Genomic DNA, 10,546 nt, shown 5'->3' on the forward strand with positions numbered 1-10,546 from the left:
AGGACAATTTGGAGTGACCTGTATATACCAGATTAACCTTATGTGAATGACTGACTTTTGAAAGTTTACTATTTTAGTTTCAAATGCTTTTCTGTTTTGGTTTTGCTATGTTTATTATGTGTTTTATATGCCATTTCTTACCTAGAACATAGCTGACTGATCCTAATGGGCCTTAATGTCTTGACCCATATGTATCTCAGATTGGTGCTCTTAAATATCTTTCCCTATTCGCTGCTATATGCAGGATGAATTTGCAGATAGTTGATCTGCTATCAATCCTACTTGAAAATTAAATTAAGTTTTCAAATGTTGATGCAAGTAATAATTGATTTTCTCAGAAACTTGATATGGAATGACTTGATAAATACTCTTCAGTCTGACATTCTGCATTTTTTCTGGAAATGGAATTTGTTTCTGGAAGGTGATAACATGGAGAATACACAGCCTCTATTAAATACCTCTGAATGTAGAAACCAATACTCACTTTGGCATGTTGATGTTCTGGACTAGCAGTGGTGCTTCACACTAGTACCATACTGGGGAAAATGCAAATATAGTATTAGAGAAGTTGCCATAGGAGAAATAGCTGGATGAAAGCCTTAAATCACTACTTGTAAAAGTAGATTGACAGAAATTTTGAGATGTAGAAAGCAGCATCAAAATCAGGGTATTTTGGTTGGAGTCCATCTTCCAATAAAGCTGCTATAAATCTGCACTGTATCTGTTCATGTCACAGGGTAGGCAGTTCTATTTGTAGTGTATACACACCTGTATTTCCAGGTGATTCACTCAGACTCACAAACTGGAACTCTGTGTTCAGAGGTAAGACAGGAGGATACACAACCTTCTGGCAGGAAATTCAGTAAAGCATTTTATTTCTGCCAAGCTACATTAATTCTGGGGATATGAAAACTATTGCACATTGAAAAAATGGTGGAACACAAAGGCATGTGAGCACCAAAATTTTTGATACATATGGTGTGGATAGAGCCATAGCATTTTTCTTGCTCCATGAGGAGCTGAAATTCCTTGTAGTTTTTTACATTTTAAAATATACGCAGAATTCTAAGTCCTGTGCATAGTGAAAGAAATATAGAAGTTAAAGATACTAAGAAAGGAGATGAGAATGCAATGGCAGTTTTTTACCTGAATTGTTGATTCTGAGGACTTTTTGTGTCCATATCTCTCTCACAGGTACACATACTCACATACACATTGAGGAAGTAACTTAAATCAGTAAAATACCCAGAGACCATGGGGATAGTTTCTACAGGGAGATGGGCAGATGTCATTTACTTCTGATGTTTGTAAGTCATGGGGACAAGAATTCCAATGAGCAGGATCAAAAGTGCAAAAGCATGCAAACAAACAGCCCTTCCCACAAAAAGAAAACCCCACCACAAACCTCCCCAAGAGAATAAGAAACAAGGAAAAACAAACCAGTATTTCATAGGATTGAGACTCAGATTTCAGCTTGTATTTAATGAGAGCTAGAATCTCATCTTCTCTGAGAGCAATTTATAGACCTACTAAACTTTCTTCTCTGCAGTGAGTTCTGCTGGCCTGCAGTGAAGACACAGAGAGTTCACTCCTGGTTCAGTGGGGTAACTGGACTGGCAGTTACAGAAAACTATTCACACATCACATTTCTGTTGCTGTTCTTTTTAGCTTAATGCAATAAAAATAGGTTTCACATTTTGATCTGAGTTGCTCCTTTGTAAACTTGATGAAATACTGTCACCGATGAAAATGTTTCTAAATTCTCATTGGTAAAACTGAATATAACAAATTTTGGCAGTGAAATTAAAAAAATAAAAAAGATAGAATGAAGCATGTTGCTTAAGCAATATATCTTTTATAACTTAACCCTGTTTCCAAGGTTGCATTAGATAACACTGTTGCATTATACATAATGTATGTAGTAATATGTACTATGCAGTACACACTTTGGGACCTTTTTTGCTCATAGCTGCAGGTGTACATGAATGTGAATATAAAATATTTGAAAGCTACAGTCTCCTTTTCTTCCTTGTATTTAACTATTGTTCTTCATAGACCTATCTTCTTGCAAGCAAGCAGCTTTTTCTAGCTATGTCTTGCCATGAACTGAAATAAATGGAGAATACTTTCCTGATAAAAAGTTAGAATTAATTAGTTTTTAATTAGAATTAATCTGTTACTCAGAGAACAACATATGCAGCACTTTACAAAGCTGAAGGGCTTGGATCTTTTAAGTTCAATGTACTACTTTTAATCTCACCAACATGCCTATGGTTTTTATAATCAAGGTATTTTTTAATAAAACTGTTTAATTGCTATTATTTTAAGCAATGTTGATTTTTCAAAGAGGAATACCCCAGAACTTTTGTTTCAGTGTGAAAATTGTATTTTAGAAGTAAAAAATTGTATTTTATCAACTTTATAAACGCAAGGATTTGTTTCCTTTGCTATACCTCTATGATTTTTTTCTCACAGTCATTGCCTTCTCAATTATACAGATTTCAATTATAAGACACATTCAATGATAATTCCACATGGAGTGGAAGACTGTTCTCAGAGGAAGTCATGTTTACCCCCCATTCCTTAGGCAGCAGCAAAATGCCTTCTCAGTGAACTGGGAGTTTGCTTGAATGACATCTCCAATTATTAAAATGAGCCTCAACAGAAAAGATCTCCACCTAAAAAATCTCATTACCACACAAGAAGGCAAAATATGCAAAGAAATGTATTCCTAGTTACTGTGAGCATGCAGCACTGGGGACTGACAAGTCCTGGAAAGCTGTGTGAAATGACTTGGACCTTTCTCATCCTTTCCTCTTCTGTCCCCAGCGTAAAAAAGAGAGACATGGACTAGAATATGTTCATCACCAGCCACTACCTTCCCTGTCCTTCCAGTAGGATTGACTGAAAATGGAAGTGGCTTATTTGGATGCATCAGGCTGATAGCTGTGGCATCTGAAGACCTTGATGCACAGTCCATATCAAGCTGGGAGGGTGACAATCTTCAGAGCTGTGTCAAGGTAGGTACTGTCAGCCTGACTTTTTATTGGTAATAAGCATTACCTCACTATCTAAGAAGTTCAGCTTGCAACAAATATCTTAATCCTTATGAACAGGGGAAACGTAAGTCAAAGTAGCAAAATGTGTTGCTGGAGCCTCAAAGGGCTTATTTTGCATTTTGTGTACAAAACAGGACAGATGAAAACATTTGAATGCATGCTTAAAGAACCCAAAGTGGAATTATGCTATCTGATCAGACATAAGTAACATAACTTGGATCTGAGTATTTAAAATTACATTACTTTACTGGGAACCCACACTAAATCAATGGGTAAATTCAAACCCTGAGAACATTCAAGAAGATCAGAATTTTTATATAAATATTCAATGAGCTGAAAAACATGTTAACTTCAGTCAATAAATTCTTCATTGTTACTAGCTTTTTCAGCTCTAAAGCTAAACAACCAGAAATTATTTTTTAAATGCGCGTCTGAAAGCCAGATCAGATAAGCTTTTCCAAATAGAAACATTCAATTTTTTAAATTCAAAACCTATACCAAACCAACCAACCAACCGACCAAATAGCTCCCAAACATTAATGTAACAAAAAAACTCCACCTGTATTTCCAGGATTATTAGCATTTATTTTTGATGAATGGGCTAATGTCCTAAAATACTTCAAAAATAGGTGTGATTGTCTTTTAGCTGTAGTAGAAGAGTTATCTCTATTGTGAAAAATTAATTGCACATAAGAACATCATTCAGTGATTAAAAACATGGTAGCAAATGTGATACTTGGCTTTCTCTTCTCTGCCACAGAACTTAGGTGTAAGCACCACCAATGCAGTTGCAGTTGCATGTATCATTGTATCAGATTTTAAAATAAAGTGTGCAGCTGAGTGATTAAATGATATGACACATATTTATGTAAAATGCCATTTAGTACTAAAAAGTGGGGGAAAAAGAGAAAAGCAGAAAACATGTTCATGGTGCAACTTACTAATGTTTATCAGGTTTGATGACTGGAATACTCAACAGCATTTCTGTAAATCAGCTGAGCCACTCTGTTTTTGAATAATAGGGGAGCAAGACAGAATGTTTCAGGTATAACACAAGCAGTGCTGTAGTGGACCCTTGCACTCACAAAATTTCTAGTAGAGCTGCTATTTCCACTGCATAGCTCACTGTTCATGGCACAGATCAGAATTAAGTTGCCACCAGTTTTGAAGTCCAATGTGGAACTTATTGGGTCACATATATGAGGAAGATTCATTACTCTTTGCCACAATAGGACAAAAACTAAATACACTTTAATGCACAATTAGCTAAACAGCCTAAGCATCCACACACCATTATTGAAAATTAGGTAAAAAACCCCAAAGAACAACACAAAAAAACATGTCCTTTAAAGCCAGTCTGTTAGTCCCTGTAATAACAATAAGACACATGGGAATACCAACAGGAGAGGAATTTTATTTCCTAGTTCTATGTCACAAGGTTAGCAAGAGGCTAATGCTTGTCTCTTGGCAAGGGCAGGTCACTGTTCATTCCACTGTATAGTGCTGTATTCTCTTTCTTCTTTTTACTGCTTTAGAAAGACAATGCATCTACCCACAAAAAAAATGCAACTATTGCATAGTGCATTTATTCCATAAAATGGCAAGGAAGGCAGAGGGGCTGGGATTTGAACCTACTGAAATTATTCTGTCCTTTGCTGACCATGCCAGTCACCCTGTGTTCTCTGCACATAAAATCACACTCTGTCTACCTACACAGAGAAGCTGGAAAACAACCAAAAAGCAATGTGGTAGCAGCAGCTCTCCTTCTAGGAAGGAAAACTGGGATGAAGGAAAGGAGGCAGGAAAAGGAACACAGAAGTTTTGTATGAAAATGAAGCACTGAAAAGCAGGGTATCATGCATTTAAGATGCACCCATGATGCATCATGGTTTTAGACAGGCTGCCACATTAGAGAGGAAAAATGTGAGCTGAAGGGTGTGTGCTTGCAAAGCAGACTACCAGCACTGCTGTGAAGAAATATGGTGGACTTGGCTTTAGTCCTTGGGTATTATTTGACTTCTTGCATGCTGATGACTGACTTTTAACCCTTTGCTAGCTCCTTGTATTTTGTGCTTGTGTCTTGCCCTAGTGTTATAAGTGATATTTGGAAGCACACTGACAATCAGAAAAGTCCTGCTTGACTTCTTGGTATGTACTAAAAATGAAACCTTGATTCTGTAGTTTTTATTCATGATACAAAGTCTCCATGCATATAGAGAACATATATTTTTAAAGTATTTATTTATAATTAATTAGGAAGATTATTGAGGAGAAGGTATTACAAAATTTGATTTCAGGGTTAAAGCCAGTAAGAAAAGTTTGAAATCTTGTATCTAAGCTTCAATTTTAAATACATAAGGCTCTGTAACTGTAGTAGGGGCAAAATATTAATGAGTTCAATTATAACCGTGTTTATTTATTCCGTCTGTGATCCTGTTCAATAGTGAAACAAGACAAACTGTAAAGCAGTAGCAATATTAGAATTATTTTATTTTATTTTTCTTGCTGTCTTAAATTTTTTTTCTGAGTAGTAAGTAAAAAGTCTGTAAACATATACCTTAGTATGTAAATTTTCCTTTTTTTACTTGTGGGGTTTTTTTTTGGGTTTTTTTTGCCTCTTGAAATTTTTAAGCAAACAGTAGAACATTTCTAGTATCTAGCTGTGATACCATCTTTGCAGCAATGACACATCTATCAGGAGTTCAGAACGAAGGATTTCTTTCTTCGGCTATAATTTGCTCATAGTGGATATTTAAATGTATGCATGTATGCAATATTATGTATTTAAAAGTAAACCTGTTATTGTTTTGATTTTCAGATGTTTGAAAGAGACCAGGAAATCTTTTATGCTGTCTTTATAATTTATTATTAAGCAGATAAAAGACAAAAATCCCAATACCTAGAATCCACACCTCGGTTCTGGGCTCCTGCTAGCCAACAGGACTTTTAATGTAATTCTTACATCAAAATCCCCCATTCAGCCAGAACATAAATGTATAAATAAGTTAATAATATTCAATTGCTTAGCTGTTTCAATTTAGTAGATGAGGAAGAATACCAAAACATCAGCAGCATTAGTCATGATTGCATTAGGGCCCTTAGTCCTCCAAAAATGTGTTTTAAATGCATATACCACCTGTCCTTGCACAAAATCTGGGATACCAGTGGAAAAATATATTTAGAAAATCAGTTTTATAGTGGCATTTTCATTTGTGAAAAATTCAGCTTAATTTTTCATTTCACTTTTTCTCCTTTTGAGCTACATTTAGTTTGAACTCCATAAAGAGAGGCAACACTGACCTTTAATGAAGAAGGCTGAAATGAAATGTTCATAAATTAAGCTGCAGATTGGCAGATTTCCGCTGAGGATGTTATAGAACAATTTGTTACTTAACAACTGTGGGTATTGAATGTATTTAGCTGTTTAGGTGCTGTTTAGTTGAGAGCAATCACATGAGCACATGTTTTGCATCCTGCCTTGTGCTAATGCTATCTAAAACCTTCTGAAAAAAAAAAATTCTTACTCTACTAAATGGAAAAGTCCTCTTTCTACAGCATTCATGTTGTTAACATCTAGCCTTTCAGACCTAAGGAACAAATTCAGCAGGAGTTTAAAATGCAAAGTATGAGAAAACATTTAAAGAAAATGCTTTACTGCATGGTGGTCCCAAGGCACTCAATTTCTTTAGGGAAAACAAAAAAAGGGAAAGGACAGATTTTACCACAGATAGATTTTACTGGCTAGTAAAGTTCATGCAGTTAAACTTTAGCAAGGATCTTACCAAGTCTAAGCTGTGAGTCTAGCTATTTTATTATTCTAACAATATTTAAACTCCAAGTGAGCAGCTGCCAGTGTTGTTGTTGGATTTGGAGCTGAAAAACTATAGTGGAATGACAGAGTTCCAAAATGTCCAGTTTTGCTTTGATTTACGTCCTGTTCTCTGACTGTGTTCACAAAATTTGGTCAGGACCATTGCCAGTGAAAAACAAGAGGAATAACTCACTGTTTGGTGCTTAGAATTGTATCACTTCAAATTTTGCCTACTGCTTCTCTAAATTGGCCATGAAGTTTAACTTTCTTTAATGAACAGTAATTAAAATCCAAACTATTTTGGTACATTTTTTTCTCTCTAAATTTAGATTGGAATCTACAGCAGCCTCAGAAAATGCATAAATAAGAACATGAAACATTAGGTGCTGAAGAGGGAAAGAAAAAGAACCTATTTATCATGTGCCTGCAATCACTGCTGAGTGATGTATAGTAATTACAAGTTTGTTTTATTTTTTTAATTGTCAGGCTTCTAACACTGGAAGGAAAATTGGTGACAAGATGATGGATCGGTTTCTCCACATTGGCTTGTTGATTCAACAAAACTTAAGTGGATATTGGCATTTGTCATTCAGCTTTGGACCCCTACAGACTCCTGCTGCTGATTAGTCAAATACTTCACCTCCTTGTAATTATTGTTTCAACAGCAGAGGCTCCAAGACATTCTCCTGAGAACAAACTTTTACAGCATGACTGCAAAGAAGTGCTACTTAGTACCAGTTGAGTGAGAAGTAAGCACATGGGAAAATGGAAGCAATCAATGGCAGTGTTTGCAACAGCTTAACCCTGTTGGCCCTTGCATGTTAATATATTATTTATGCATTGCTTCCCCAGCAGGAAGAAATTAGAATGATTAGCATTTTTTCTTTATCTACTGAAAAACACAAATTGGAAAAATGTTTACTTGTATTTTTGTTTATTCCCTTTGAAAAGCTGTGAGGTCAGGACAATCTCTCATCATTTGCACTTATTTCCCAAGCTTTGCTTCCACAGTTTTCTAATCATCTAGACACAGTCTGTTTTATGAAGGTTAAAGGAAACTTAGTAAGGTAAAAGAGGTTAAAATGGAAGAGTCTTTTAACTATAATAATAGAGAACAAATACACTTGCATGCACTGAAATGCATCATGTCCTTCCACTGATGGTATTTCACTATTAAAAAAAATAAATCCTCCATGGCTGTAGCTGAGATTATATGGTAATATGGCATTATTGCAATGTGGCAGGATTTGGGATATTCTGATAGAGCAGCTGAGGTGTCCCAAAAAGGACTGAAAAAATCTTAAGATCATGTGACACAACCTCTAAATTGTGCAGGGGAGAAATGTGTGAGGTTTTGTTACATTTGAAAATATTTGTTGTGATATGAGACATATTGTTTGCTATTTTGCCCAGAGCTTTCCCAGTAATACAAATTTTTAAGCTGCACAAAACTTTTCAGAATGAGAAAACAAAGATGGAAACTCCCTTATGTGAGAGGAGCTGCCAAAGACAGAGAAAAGTAGAATAATAAAGTTTCAAAGTAGGAGTAAAGTACATCCTGTGTGTATCAAGAAATGGAGAGGATTTAATTCATCTCCAGAGAAATTGTATATGGTATTATGAAATGTGCTGGAAAATATTGTGTAGGCAGTTAGCTTAGGTGCTTGTATGAAATTACAATTGCCAGTCAGTGACTTCAAGAGTATTAAATAGGAAGGATCTCCAGAAACTGTTGTGAAATTAGCATGGATTTCAATATTAAATAAGTAAATAAAATTCCAGAAGAAAGAAAACTTTTGGAGAAGCGGCTATGCAAGAAGTGATCTGAAGAGTTAAAATAAATGAACTGGACATTAGTTACTATTTTGTAAAAATATTGCTCTGACAACAACAAAAATGGGTCTGTAACTAGTGCATTATTAGGGATGTCTCCTCTCTGAGCTCCTGCACTTTAAGTGACAGAGTCTAGAGCAGTTTAACAAATCAGCAGAGTTCTAGAAAACATAACCAGTAGAAAGACTGAATTGGTAACTTTTTTTTTATTCTAGAGAAAAAAAAAAAAAAGGAGTAAGCGGGAACAGTCATAGAAACATTACTAAGGTGGGCATAAAAAAATACCAAGATGGGCAGGGAAAAAAAAATTAAAATTAGGTATTCTGAAAAATTTTCCAACACAAGGAGCAAAGAAACATTGGGATATAATAGTGTCATCACCAGGTGAGCTTAGTGGGCACTTATTGTACCAGAATGATCAGGAAAAACTGGTCTTGTCTTATAACAAAATGGCAGATCAGATGATCTGAGGTGGCTCTAAGCCTGACTTCGCTGTTCTCTTTAAAAAGAGGAAACCATCTTTGGATGCTTCGCATGCAAGACTCAAAGGAATACTAAGTTTCCTGATGGCACTAAATTTGGAGGAGCTGTTGATTCCCTGGAAGGCAGGGAGGCCCTGCAGAGAGAACTCCGCAAACCAGAGGGCTAGGCAATTTCCAGCTGTGTGAGGTTTAACAAGGAAAAGTGCCAGATTCTGCACATGGGATGGGGCAACCCTGGATGTATAGAAAGAGGGGACAGATGGGAATGAGATACTGGAGAATAGCACTGTGAGAAGTGACCTGGGGGTTCTGGTCAATGGTGAGTAGAACACAAGTCAGCAGTGCCCTGGCAGCCAGGAGGGCCCCGGTGTCCTGGGGTGCATCAGGCCCAGCATCACAGCCGGGCAAGGGAGGGATTGTCCTGCTCTGCTCTGAGCTGGGGCAGCCTCACCTCCAGTGCTGGGGCGGGTCTGGGTGACACAGTACAAGAACGACACTGAGCTGTCCAAAGGAGACAGGACTTGCCAGCGAGTGGCCTGAAGTTGTGTTAGGGAAGGTTTAGCTTGGATATCAGAAAAGGGTTCTTCACCCAGAGGGTGATTTGGGCACTAGAACAGGGTCCTCAGCGCAGTGGTCACAGCACCAAGGCTGACAGAGCTCAAGGGGTGTTTGGACAATGCTCTCATGAACATGATGTGACTTTTGGGGATGGTGTTGTGCAGGGTCAGAAGCTGGATTTGATGTTCCTTGTGGGTCATATTCAATCTCACCATATTCTGTGGTTTTATGTCTGTACTTTGAGCAATGTTGGAGAGAAAAAAAAAAATATCATCTATGACATTTTTCCTATCTAAATGATTGATATGGCTTCTGCTACACTAAGTAATCTTAATAAAATGCAGTTATTATTCACATATTCCATATGCATACAATTTTATAGTATGATTAAAATTAAATCTAACATTATAATGAGGAATGACCTTTGAAAAGAATGAGATTAAAAGACCTAGCTGGAAGGCATTTTGTAAAGATATAGCTTCAAGAATACAAATTTTTAACTTTTCAAACTTATATAATAAAAGTTTCCTTTTTCCTTTTCAGCACCTTGTCATTTACCCAGAAATGACTTCTAATTTTAAGCTTCTTGAAAATCAAATCCTTCCCCAACGTGACTTTGCCCTTTTTTTTTAACCTGTTTTGTTGTTGTTGGTTGGTTGGTTGGCTGGTTGTTTTCCACTAACACTTCTGAAGGTCTCCAGGCTCTGAATTTTTCTCTTAAAAAAATGACAGCACCTTTTTCACTTACCTGTGCCTCTTTTGCTTACTCTGCCTTAGGGGATGCTTGCTATTGCTGATGATAT

At 36.5% G+C, this 10,546-nt stretch overlaps 1 long non-coding RNA gene across 1 annotated transcript; it reads left to right on the plus strand.

Annotated features, from left to right (window-relative positions):
- The first annotated feature begins 1,223 nt into the window (after positions 1-1,223).
- LOC147648294 (uncharacterized) lies at positions 1,224-10,285 on the plus strand. Its single transcript, XR_015280156.1, has 2 exons — positions 1,224-3,020; positions 7,357-10,285. It is a non-coding gene; the product is annotated as an uncharacterized LOC147648294 (long non-coding RNA).
- The last annotated feature ends 261 nt before the right edge of the window (positions 10,286-10,546 follow it).

Source organism: Cyanistes caeruleus, chromosome Z (assembly GCF_971803275.1).
Source record: "Cyanistes caeruleus chromosome Z, bCyaCae1.hap1.1, whole genome shotgun sequence".
Lineage (NCBI taxonomy): Eukaryota > Metazoa > Chordata > Aves > Passeriformes > Paridae > Cyanistes > Cyanistes caeruleus.